Genomic DNA, 13,928 nt, shown 5'->3' with positions numbered 1-13,928 from the left:
CTTATTTCTCAGTGTTTCACGGAATGGACAAGAGCACCTTTGATACTGAAAATGTCAACCAGAATAAAGTGTTAAATGGTGAGGTTGAGGTAGTACTTTAAATACGTTTAAGTTAACCGATGTGGAAAGTAAATTTCAATTATAGGCCTACTTTAGGGCTACGCTTCATGGATCTATAAAACATATTTTTTAGTTTAATAATTGGACATATGGACCATAACGATCCGGGTGACATTTAATTGCGAAGCATTTATTTTGGCTTGAACTGTCAGATACTGTATTTGTGAAGGTTTATATATAATAGTTTTGCCAGCATATCTGCAAATATGCAAACTAACTGCTGTTCTTAATCTTAATATAAGAAGGTGTCAACTGACTACTATAAGATACCCGTGCGTAGAACGGGCACACAGCTAGTTAATTATATAGATAGAGATGGCCGTGTGATCGGTTGGTGGGATCCTGTCAAATTCCAATCATTCTAACCCTCTAACCATACTTTATTTGGTGTTATCCATTATTTCAAGGACTTGTATCAAAAACTTATTTCAGTTATTGGACGTTAAAACCTGTGTATTTAAAGTTATTTTGAAACATTATTAATTGCTTTTTAATAGTAAATAAATACTAACTTACTTACCTCTTTTCAAGCTATGATTAATGGTGAAAATAGTCATGTTTCCTGGTTTGGAGATATTGTTTTAGTCTTAGGTTTAACCCTATGGCATTTGATTAAAGAACGACCATCGGTTTATGATCTTATTAAAATGGGTTGTTCGTGAAATAAATAAATAAACTTTTTTGCAATCTGCAATCATAATGTTGACATAGGCATATTTTTGTTTACTATCAACAAAACAACTGGATTACGCCATCCTTGATATTGTCTCTAATTTGACAAGATGACAAGTCCCACCAACCGATCACACGGCCAACCCCCAACCTAACAACACAATACTCTGAAACAAACACAGGCCATGCTGCAGCGCGGGCAGCGCAATACTACGTCACAGTGGTGGATAGTTGTACTAAACTCTTACCATTAAAATCTTACAAACAGCCAGCTAGTGGGGCCTTGAACAAACCCAGCAAAAAACAGTGGTACGTTTTTTAAAGTGTGGTAATTCCAGTGGGGACAGCTCACTTACACTACAAATCATAGACACTATGAGCCTCCAAATATGTAATTCTTAAAACACATGGCTCACTTAATCTACAGATCATAGTGCCTATGAGCCTCGTGTCTTATATTTAAAAATACAGTAGGATGGTTCACTTACAAAAGAACAAAGAAACACAAACACTATAAGAATCACATTTATGTTGTCCACTCTTGGGTTTCTTAATCCGTGGCCCTCCTCCCCTCTTCTGGGTAGTTAAGTATGCCTGATGGGCCCCTGGCAAAGAAGATCACCTATCTCTACCATCCTAAAGAATCCCTTGAACCTTTAGATAATCCTATCTTTAATACATAATTAGGTACAATAACAAAACTAGAACAAATCAACATGAAACATTGATTGTGCACATTTATGTTCAATAACAAATGTTTGTAAACTAACAAATAACCTTAATTGCAGGACGAATTTGAAGCAACCACAACTCAGTGTACATCGAGGCTGCCTGGTCTATTAAACCGAAGCCTGCTTAGCAAACTAGAGGAAAAAAAATATAGATTGAGATTTCAGATTCAGGCAGGGGCGTACGACGGCGCTGAAGGGCCACCAACTATAAAAAAATATTTTTCTTAATCTCTGAGAAAAAACTTAGAATTCTGAGTTTAAAGTCAGAATATAACAAGTGGGCGTTCCACTCTGAGATTAAAGTCAGAATTCAACTAGTGGGCGTTCCCCTCTGAGATTAAAGTCAGAATTTAACAAGTGGGCGTTCCTCTCTGTGAAAGGAGTCAGAATTCTGAGATTAAAGTCAGAATTGAATTGTGGGCGTTCCTCTCTAGGAAAAAAGTCAGAATATAACTAGTGGGCATTCAACTCTTAAGTCAGAATTGAACTGTTGGCGTTCCTCTCTTATTATTGCAACGATATTATCAGCATATCGATGCTATCATCCCTACTATCTTAGACAAAAGAAATAATATAAATATCATTTCTGTTGTCTATTCTACTGTGTTCTTCTACTTGCAACGTTGCCAATTCTACCATGTATTGGGGCCCATTACATAATAAAGTACAAACTAATATTATTAGTAAATCAGCTGATCGCCCAATGCAAATCTAATGGAAATTACAAGTTACAAGTTGTAACTTGTAGTTTATTATGAAATGGGCCCCTGGAGTTAAAGGTGGCCGTGAGAAGAGTACAGTAGAGTATAGTAGCACGGCCGCATTGGTGGCCGCATTCTTACGTTAATCTCAGAGATGAACGCCCACAATTCAATTCTGACTTTAATCTCAGAATTATAACTCCTTTCACCGAGAGGAACGCCCACTTGTTAAATTCTGACTTTAATCTCAGAGGGGAACGCCCACTAGTTGAATTCTGACTTTAATCTCAGAGTGGAACGCCCACTTGTTATATTCTGACTTTAAACTCAGAATTCTAAGTTTTTTCTCAGAGATTAAGAAAAATATTTTTTTTATAGTTGGTGGCCCTTCAGCGCCGTCGTAGGGGCGGGCAGGGAGGATCGGAGGAAAAAGGATGGCACAGACCAGCAGCAGGAACAGACGTCCATTTTGTTTTTTCGTTCTTTGAAAATTAAAGTGAGAGAGAGAGACTGAGGAGGAGAGGGTACTATATAATCTTACTAATTTAAATGCCGGTTCTTGCCTAAGGTAAGTTGAAAAAACATTGTGATCAGACAACATTCCCAAAGTAATTCAAACTTGATAATTGAGACTCCTTATCCCCCCTAAGGTTGAACTACAAGGATTGTAATTTAGGCCTATAATACATTGAAAAATTAATATTAATAATAAGCCTAACCAAGCCTAGGCCCAATATCTAATTTCAATACAGTCTAGGCCTATGCTAAAAGCCTACTTGAATTGGGTGTACAGTTTCTTAACTGGGCTAAGCTAATAACTTACCGATTGAAACTATCAATTAATAATCAATAGGCTATTTTAACTAGCCTAAGTGAGTACAGTTTCTTAACTGGGCTATGCTAATATCGATTGAAACTATCGAATTGAAAATATTGATTAATAATCGATATTTTTAAATATATTATCAAATTAAACTATCATAACCTAACCTAACCAACCAAACTTGCTGATGGTGAAAAAATCGCATGAAGGTTTAAGTTACTAATCGAATCGTTAAGCATAGCCCAGTTAAGATACTGTACCCACCTAAGTTATAAAATCTATTATAAAATGAAACTCATAACCTAACCTAACCAACAAAACTTGCTGATAGCCTTGGCCTAGTGAAAAAAAAACTAATGATGGTTTACTAATTGAATCGATAGTGGTAATTCTGAGCAATTACTTGGTCAACCCCAATTTTTTTCTTATTTTACTACGGTCATCAGGAGGTTCTCAGAAAGCAAGAAACATATAATTTAAGCCCCGCAAGGTTAAGTTAGGTTAGGTTAGGTTAAGTTAGGTTATTAATTAACCTAACCTAACGTAACGTAACGGTACTGTTACAATTGGCCTTAGAGATGTATTTGAGACTAAAAAAACATAATAAGTTAGGTTAGGTTAGGTTAGGTTAGGTTAAGTTAGGTTATTAATTAACTCAGTAATCGCCGGGAGGATTGTCGGTGACCACTAGCCATAGCCATAACGGTACTGTCACAACTGGCCTTCCGCGCGTCTCCCGCAAGCCACTGTTATCGCTTAAACTTTGAACCTTCTTATCGCTCGGCAACCTGTAATATGGCCTTGCGGGCCTTGAATTATATGTTTCTTGCTTTCTGAGAACCTCCTGATGACCGTAGTAAAGTATGAAAAAAATTGGGGTTGACCAAGTAATTGCTCAGAATTACCTCGATAGTTTCAATTGATATTAGCATAGGCCTAGCCCAGTTGGGTACAGCTTCTTAACCCTCCAAGTGTCTAGTTTTGGTCTTAATGTTCGCCCATTTAAGTTATTGCGCAATCGCAGGGTTTTATTAAAATGTATCTTAGAAAAAACAATGTAGGCCTAAAGTATACTGTTTTATGTATCATTTTGTTTGGAAAATTATGGGCTTCAATGTAACCACAGAGAAGTAATATAGGTAAACACAGTTATATCTGTGTTGCGCGTAATCCGTGTCCCCATTTAGCGAGCGTGTCCCCACTGGACGTATTTCACAGAGTACACGACAGGTCGCGACAGCGCTGCGCTACGCTCACTACTCCGCTGCCAGCCGCTGAACATAGTACAAGTTTAGGTTTCAATTGTCGTTCCAATAATTATCAAGACCTTTATTTAAAACCTATTCCGTTAAATGCAGAATGAAATTAAGCTTTCCAAAGATACCAAATATGAAATTAATATTTATAAACGTGTTCTCGTAAAGCTAATTGTTAGAACAGCTCCGTTTCCCACAGGGACAGTGTAACATTAGGTCTAATAGCTTTATAGGTGCAACGTTAAAATAGCTGAGAGGTATAAATAAATACTTAATGATTTGATGCAGACAGTGACCTTTAATAAGTAGGGTAAGTGATTACCATGGACATACGGAGCACTACTTATACGGTACCTAGTTTTATAATTTAAATAATTCAAAATGTAAATTGAATGGTTGAAACATAGTCTAGGGCCAGGAAATTGTTATCTTTGCTGTGTTTTCGCTATTAAATTCTAAATATGTATTAATTGGTAAGTTTTTAAAATATAACTTAGCATATTCAACTACGGGTACATGCATTTCAAAATGTTATCGTAGAAAGAAAAAAAAGTGTAAAAGTACATTATACACTTGAATGATATTCTAAAGAGTTTAAAATAATGAACTATCTTGCTTATACTACGTATTTACATTGAAGTTGGTTGCAATAAAATTATTTACAGTAATATACAAAATCTTAATTAAACAACTTACTCACCTAAAACAACGTAAACAAATCACATGCTAAGTTTGAAGTCAAATAAATGATAACGTTTTATACATTCCTACATCAAATTGTTCGACACTCTTTAATTTACAAAATATTAAAATAAACATTTGCAAGATAGTTAAGTAAATAAACATTAAAGTGGCTTTTATTAATAGCCAACCATTATTATTTAATTAAATACTATTTAAAGTAGTAACAACAGATTTATCAGAAAAGAAAGTTTAAAATCTGGATGTACGAAGTACAACTTGCTCACTACGGATAAGCAAATATTAATAATGGGAGACATCAATGTAAACAACCTAGTTGATGACAATGAAAACGAAAAAATTGAAGAACTCCTAACCTCCTTCAATATCTCAAGACTGAGGCTACCTCCCACTCGAATTACAAGTGACTCAGAAACATCAATAGACTGGATATGCTCAAACATTGATAATCAACAAATAGAAACCTCAGTTATAACATCAGGACTATCTGACCATACCGCACAAATCGCAAAAATCATCACTAGAAAACCGATCATCAACAACATCAAAGAAAATAAACGAATCTTCAACAGAACAACAATAGATAACTTTAAGACACAACTACAAGAACAAGACTGGGAATCTATAATCATAGACAAAAAGAATGAAATATAGACTGTCAGCCGTGCTGCGGTTGCCATGGTTACCATAGGTTCCGGCGCACACCGCTGCAGTTTACGTAGCGCATACGCCGTAACTACGGTGGTGCTCCAAGCGGTGTGCGCCAGAACCTATGGTAACCGCAGCACAGCTGACGGTCTATATTTAATTCTTTTTGTCTATGCTATAATACAAACTCATGACGTAGATGAAGCCTACAACAATTTCAGCAACATCATCCAGACAACACTAAACCACGCCTGCCCTGTTAAAACATCAAGAGTTAAACAACATAAAAGGAGACAGTGTTGGAATCAAGAATCAGCTAGACTTAAAAATGAATATATAAAGGCCTTAGAAAAGGAGCAAACAACCGGACTTATGGAAGACAAAGGGTCAGTCCATATCAAATCAACACACCTATTTTACCTCACCATCTTAGATTTTGATGAAATTTGGTACAGAGGTTACCTTTATGAAGACTTAAAAAAATACAAATTTTCAACTCAATATCTCAAACGGTTTCCAAAATACGGCCATTTAAAGTTTTCAAAAAACTGTCAAAATCGCGCTGCGGTAAAACTTCTAAATAGTCATAACTCGTCTCCTGTTTAAGTTAGAAACATGGGAAAGGTGTCATTTTTTAGCTATTTTCATGCCCTTTCTAACGATACACAACACATAATAGGTTATGACAACAAAATATTTTTCAAATTCAAAAATATATTTTTAAAATAAAATATTTTGAAAAACACATTTTTGATTATTTTTAAAAAAATATACAAAGTTGTTCATGTTATCAGTAATGTGTACACCAAGTTTGGTCATGGGATTGCAATGGGTTCATGGTTAAAATAATTCAAAACCAACGGTGGTTTGTCTAATTTTAAAACGTTTTTATTAGCTCGCTTTCTTGTCCGGTACAAATTTTGCAATCAATCTTAACCGAACTTCCTGATGAGCTAGTGACTTGAAACATAGGTCACAAATGGATGACAACGCAATATTATATTATTTAATTTTCATATTTTTCTTGGGCCACGTCTTATGGGCTTGTTTTTACAGTATTAGCTCGCTTTCGTGTCCGGTACAAATTTTGCAATCAATTTTAAACTAACTTCCCGTTGAGCTAGAGATTTGAAACTTGAAACATAGCTCACAAATGGATGCCAATGCAATATTATATCATTTAATTTTCATATTTTTCTTGGGCTACCCCTATAGGCTTGTTTTCATTAGTTCGCTTTATTGTCCGGTACAAATTTTGATATCAATTTCAAACTAACTTCCTAATGAGCTGGTGACTTAAAAATTGAATCATAGCTCACAAATTGATGGAAATGCAATACTATATAATTTGATTTTCATATTTCTCTTGGGCTAAGCCCCATGGGCTTCCAAATTTTACATGTTTACATTTTGAAAGAATGTAGCCAAAATATATCAATTGAAGTCAGCTGTAAAAACTTAAATTGGACAGTTCGAAGAGCAGATGTTAAGATGTACAGGTTCTGTTCCTGAGATATTCTAAAATATTTAAAACGAGCATTTCAAAGTAAAGATAAAACATCTGATTACGGATAGTAAGGTTTTGGTTATGTATTAACAGGCCATATAAAATAGATTTAACATATTTTACACAATAAACTATTTAAAATATTTAACATATTATCTAACATGTACACATTTAACATATTTACTCTACGGAAACATTGTGGCACTATTTCAAATCATGACTAATACGGTATGTTGTGATTATTCAAACCTACAAAACAGATGCCGGGTAACAGCTTTTTATATTTATTTGTAAACATTGTAGTTCAAAAAGTCTGACATTGGCCCACTTAAAACCCTCTCGGGCGGAGCCGTTTTGATAGATCTGCACCAAACTTCACACAAACCATCCTTGAATAATGCTTAATAATGCCTGAAATTTTCATTACAATCTGTCGAGCGGTTTCTGAGTGCATAAGGTACATACATACTTAGTTCTCCTCTTTTATAGATATAGATAGATTACATATAACATGCTTGTTGTTGTTTTACACTACACACCTACCTTCTTAAAGTGATGAAAACTATAAAGATAAAATTAGAAAAAAACTAGACTTTTTAAAACCACACTTCTATCTTCAACAACTCATATAAAACTATTATGACAACAACAAAACAAAACCATATGACAATTTAAATTAGTCAAAAGTAAATATGCATCAAATCACAGACTAGGAGATATAACATCCTCCCACCGAGTAGTATTACTACTCAAACATGAACCTTTTTTGAACTTTGATTTTTAGTCCAGCTTGTGAGACGTGCTCCCACCGTGGCGGCTAATAATTCCAACCTTGGAATCGTAGTTTTATTCAGAGGAGCAACTCTTGATTTTGCAGACAATAATTGGACTCTTACTTCATCTTCAATTTCAACTCTCAAGTAAATAACTGTAGCATAGGCATCTTTACTTGCGTCGCAAAATGTATGAATACTACAACCATTTGAATCCATAGTCATTTTACCTATCCATCGGGGTATTTTCACTTTTTCAAGAGCGCTTAACTCATTATACCACAGTATGAATCGTTTACTGATGTCTGAACTTACTTCAGTGTCCCAGTCAATTTTCAAGTCCCACATACTTTGCAGAAGAAGTTTAGGAAACAAAGTAACAGGGCAAAGGATACCAATTGGATCAAAGATCTTGTGAGATATGTATAAAATGTCTCCCTTTGTGATTCGAGACACGTCCAAATCTTTAATACAGTTCGTCAGGTTAAAAAACAGAACGTCCTCAATATAGTTCCATTGAACTCCCAAAACATTAGTGACGAACTTGTTATCTCCTTCTTCAATGACGCTCGTGGCATGCCATCCTCTTAAATCAAACTTAGCGGCAGCCATAACTTGTTTCGATTCTTCAACAAAGTGTTTTAGTTCCTCATAAGTATCTACACTGGTCGAAACATTGTCCACGTAAAAACTTTTACTCAGCTTCTTTACCACATTATCATCAAACTCCTGAGAAGTCATAGATTTTTGAAGATGCAGATCAATTACTGCCCCTAGAAGAAATGGACTACATTTCACTCCAAAAACAACTCTTTTATGGCGGTAAACAATACTTCGGCTTCTTTCATTGATGTCAAACCATAAAAACCGAAGAAAATCTCTATCTTGTACATTTAACGATATCTGTAAGAAGGCTTTTGCTATATCAGCAATAACTCCAAACTTCCCTTCCCTAAAACGCATCATAACAGAAGGAATCAGTTCAATTAAATTTGGTCCATTTTCAATACAGTCGTTCAATGAGGGTGAAAACTTGGTCTTTGCTGATGCATCAAACACTGGACGAATTCGTGTGGTAATACTACTCTCCTTCAATACAGGTCTATGTGGCAGGTAGTGAAAGTTGTTGTTCAAATCGTCAGAAGGTACAGCTTCAATGATGCCATCACTTAACCACTGTTTAAAAACTGAGTCATAGTCTTCGGTTAAATTGTTACCATCCAATTTCTTTACAACTGTTGATAACCTCTTTTCGGCTAACTCTCTGTTACTAGGCAAAGGAGGATGACAATCAACCCAGGGCAAACTTACTTCATATCGACCTTCTTCATTTATAGTGGTAGTTTTTATAAAATGCTTTTTAACTGCCAAAGCCTTTTGCTCTTTGGAAACTGATTCACTTGTATCAGTAATGCCTATAGTGTCTAATCCCCACAGTTCCGATATGTCAGCATCATTAATAAACATTGATGTTACAACAGTGGAGAGTGTAGTTGAACCTGTACTACAACTAATTATAGCCTTACCCATCAGTGTCCATCCCAGAAGAGTTTCCATAGCCACTAGTCCAGATTTCAGTTGAATCATATTTCCAGTGAATAGTTTACCCGCTATATCCGCTCCAATCAAAATACCAATTGGTAGCTCGGTCTCATGTATGTCAGTCAGAGAAACATTTTTCTCTAAAAGTTCCTGTATCCAGGGACCTTCGGTAACAGGTGGAATTTCCCCACATATGGTAGTTTGACTCAATACCTCAAAGTTGCAGTTGTAACTGTAATCTTGACTGGTTAGAAACACACGATGTCTGTTATGAATTACATCACCAGATTTGACATTACCAAAAAGAGAGTGTATGATTGTTTCTTCTCCTAAGCTTTCGTAATTCATTTTTTCAGCCAAGTCCTTTAAAATGTAAGAACGCTGTGAACCAGAATCAAAAAGAATGCGAACAGTCTCAAATTGATTACTACCTGGGGTTCTTAATCTTGCCTTAACTGTTTGCAGAAACACTTTCACTTTGCTACTTGATTTATTGGCCAAAGCGGTATCTTCCACTACTGTCATTTCTTTAGATACCTCATCAACACATTTGCTTACACACTCATTCACTACTTCTTTGGAATGAATACTAGGACACATTATAGGATAATGTTTCCTTTTACAATTAGAACATGACAAATGAGCTCTACAATTCTTAATACGGTGACCAGGCTGCAAGCAAAGGAAACAGCACCTCTTTTCCTTTAAAGTGGACACCTTATGAGACAATGGCAATTTCTGAGCAGCAAAACAGTTACTACTCTTATGATTCTTATCACAAAAGACACACTTTGTATAAGAGTTTTGAGTTTTACCAGAGGACATGAGGCATGAAGCTGTTGGTATGTCTATCTTACCTGGTTGAGTTTGAGGTGACCTTTTAAAAGATTTCTCCTTCCCAGAGCTACTTATCCCAAAACCTGCCATGGCTAGACCGATTCTCTGTTCCCCTTCAACTTCAGACAACATAAACTTCATTAAATTGTTGAGTCTTTCCTGAGGGTCTGTACCTACTTTCAAAGGGCTTCTTTGCCACGCCCTTAAGAGATCTTCAGGCATACAACTTTCAACTAACGGGTATAACATGGAGGAACATTTATCTGTTGTAACTCCCAAGGTATCTAATGCACGCATACGAGACTCAAGTTTGTCATATAAACTTTGTAAGTTCATTGTGTTCTTGCCTCCTAGAGCATTTTGTAAAACAATTTTCAAGAGTTCCCTGACATAAACCTCTACCAATAGGTCATCTTTACCAAATCTGGCTTTCAAACATTCAATTGCTTTTGGATAGTTTGCACCAGTTGGAGGAAAACTCTGAACTACATCAAAAGCTCTTGATCCGGTAACTATGGATTGCAATAAATATTGAAACTTATCTTCTGAATCAATGTCTGAGTCACTATGAATTTTGCTAAACTGACTCCAGAAAGGTAGCCAATTGATCAATTCTCCATCAAACTTTTTGATCTCAATTTTAGGGAGCTTAAATTTCTTCTTACTAGCATTGTTACAGCAAGATCCAGAATGAGCACTAACTACATCGTTACTTTGTTGTAGTAAATTCTGGACTCTTAATCTTACAGCTTCAAACAAAGCTAAATATTCTCCAGCTAAGATTGTTTCAGCTAACAGCTTATCTTCAGAAACATTATCATTATTCAATAACAAATCAAAGATCTGAGAATTCAAAACCTGGAGTTCATCAACCTTTATCTCCAAAAGCTTTAGAGTGGTTTGAATTTCAATTTTGTCTGTGGTTTCATTTTCAACTAAACTGTTTAGTTTGTTCAATGTTTTAGAAAAATAAGCCCTATATACTGTTCTATTTTTCTTTAGATTTTCCATCATAGAGATAGGTGAAAAACAAGTCCTGTCACGGTCGCCAAATGTTGTTTTACACTACACACCTACCTTCTTAAAGTGATGAAAACTATAAAGATAAAATTAGAAAAAAACTAGACTTTTTAAAACCACACTTCTATTTTCAACAACTCATATAAAACTATTATGACAACAACAAAACAAAACCATATGACAATTTAAATTAGTCAAAAGTAAATATGCATCAAATCACAGACTAGGAGATATAACACTTGTATATAGGTGACTACCAACCAAAATACTTAAAACTAGACAAACCACCATAGGTTTTGAATTATTTTAACCATGAACCCATTGCAATCCCATAACCAAACTTGGTGTACACATTACTGATAACATGAACAACTTTATATATTTTTTAGAAAATAATCAAATATACGTTTTTCAAAATATTTGATTTTAAAAATTTATTTTTGAATTTGAAAAAAATTTTGTTGTCATAACCTATTATGTGTTGTATATCATTAGAAAGGGCATAAAAAGAGCTAAAAAATTACACCTTTACAGGAGACAAGTTATGACTATTTAGAAGTTTTACCGCAGCGCGATTTTGACCGTTTTTTGAAAACTTTAAATGGCCGTATTTTGGAAACTGTTTGAGATATTGATCTGAAATTTGGTATTTTTTTAAGTTTTCATAAAGGTAACCTATGTACCAAATTTCATCAAAATCTAAGATGGCAAGGTAAATAATATGTTGAAAGTGTGTTGATTTGATATGGACTGACCCCAAAGCCAGAACAACTATTAAAAAAAAGGAGTACGACCAGCATTTGAAAATGCTTCGGAAAGAAAACAACACAGCCCACATAAACCAGGCTGAAAACAAGTCTAAAGCACTGTGGCAAACAATAAACCGAGAAAGGGAAGCAAGATCAAATACTGAAAACCAAATCCATCTTCAAGTCAACAATAAAACAATAGACGACCCAATAGAAGTTTGAAACTGTTTTAATGATTTTTTCTCATCAATAGCCGACCGAACACTCCAAAATAACAATAACTCTTGAACCAATGCCTTAAACAGACCACTTACCAGCAACACATCACACACTCCAGTTCAGACGGGTCACACAAGAAGAAGTGCAAAAGGCCATTCAATCTCTAAAGATGAAAAATTCATCCGGAACTGATGAGGTATCAGCTAAACTTCTAAAAAACTGTAAAAATGAAATAATAATACCCCTGACAGACCTTATAAATAAATCACTCTCACAAGGAAAATTCCCAGATAAATTAAAAATAGCTAGTCTACCCAAAATACAAAAATGGACCAACGATAGAAAGAAACAGCTACAGGCCAATCTCCCTAATATCAACGTTTTCAAAAATAATCGAAAAGATAGTACTAGCCCAACTCCTAAACCATCTTCAAGAACACAACCTTCTCAATAGTCAACAGCATGGATTTATCAAAGGCAGATCGACAGCCACAGCCTTAATACAACTGACGGAGCACATACTAGACCAACTAGAAGAAGGCAGCACTTCAACAAGCCTCTTCCTAGATTTTAGTAAAGCTTTCGACTGCCTAAACCACGAACTTCTTCTACTCAAGCTGGAAATACTAGGTGTGAGAGGAAGAGCAGCAGAATGGTTTAAAAGCTACATTAGTAACCGGAAACAGCTTGTGGAAATAGCCTACATAAAGAACAACACAAAGTATAAGGCCCAATCCAAAGCTGTAGACGTGCAAAGAGGAGTACCCCAAGGATCAGTACTTGGCCCAGTCCTCTTCCTCCTTCTCACGAATGACCTACCTAGTTGGATTGGGGAAGATGGACACACCACCATGTACGCAGATGACACGGTTCTCACATTTGCGGACAAAACAATGGAAAATCTGGAAGAGAAAACCAACACACAACTCCAGAGAACAAAGCAATACTGTACCTCCAACGACCTAGTTCTAAACGAAAGCAAAACCGTTCAAATGACTTTCACCACTAAACGCAACAACACAGACATTACAATACCGGGACTACAAACACAAAATACCTAGGCATCATAATTGACTCCAAGCTATCATGGAAACCCCACATAGACCAGCTCTGCAAAAAGCTAAGTTCAAGTCTCTACTTTATACGTAGGATCAAGCAAGCTTGCAGCCCAGAAGTAGCCAAAGTTGCATATTTTGCTCTATTCGAGTCCCACCTCAGATATGGCATTGCGACTTGGGGTGGAACATCAAAAGGCAACATGGAAAGAGTACTCCTAAAGCAAAAAAGAGCAATTAGATGCCTTGCCGACCTGAACTACAGAGACAGTTGCCGAGAAGCCTTCAAGAACCTTAAAATTCTCACATCAATTTCACTCTACATAAGAGAAGTCATTATCCACACCACTAAAACAGCCCAGCCAAGACACAGAGACATACACCAGCACAACACACGACATGCCGCCAATTTTTCCCTCCCACAACACCATCTGAGTCTGTACGAGAAGAAACCATCCTACAAAGGTGCTCTGTACTTTAACAACCTACCAGAGCACCTCAAGAGAGAACAACCCAATCTGCTCAAGAAGCACCTGACAACATGGCTTTTGGACCGGCCGTTCTACTCTGAGG

General features: G+C 35.9%; 1 protein-coding gene across 2 annotated transcripts in view; it reads left to right on the top strand.

The window, feature by feature from the left end:
* The first annotated feature begins 2,655 nt into the window (after nucleotides 1-2,655).
* The window catches only part of LOC128987784 (tRNA (uracil-5-)-methyltransferase homolog B-like), a 114,507-nt gene continuing 103,234 nt past the window's right edge, over nucleotides 2,656-13,928 (top strand). For both annotated transcript variants that reach the window (XM_054408803.1, XM_054408804.1), the window contains exon 1: nucleotides 2,656-2,792. The gene's annotated coding sequence lies outside the window, so the exon portion shown is untranslated. The remainder of the gene's footprint in view (nucleotides 2,793-13,928) is intronic.

This window comes from Macrosteles quadrilineatus, unplaced genomic scaffold (assembly GCF_028750875.1).
Source record: "Macrosteles quadrilineatus isolate MER2022 unplaced genomic scaffold, UCM_ALF_1.0 Scaffold_2__2_contigs__length_208266976, whole genome shotgun sequence".
NCBI lineage: Eukaryota > Metazoa > Arthropoda > Insecta > Hemiptera > Cicadellidae > Macrosteles > Macrosteles quadrilineatus.
The sequence above is the reverse complement of the archived record's forward strand: the minus strand, read 5'-3'. Positions and strand labels throughout refer to the sequence as shown.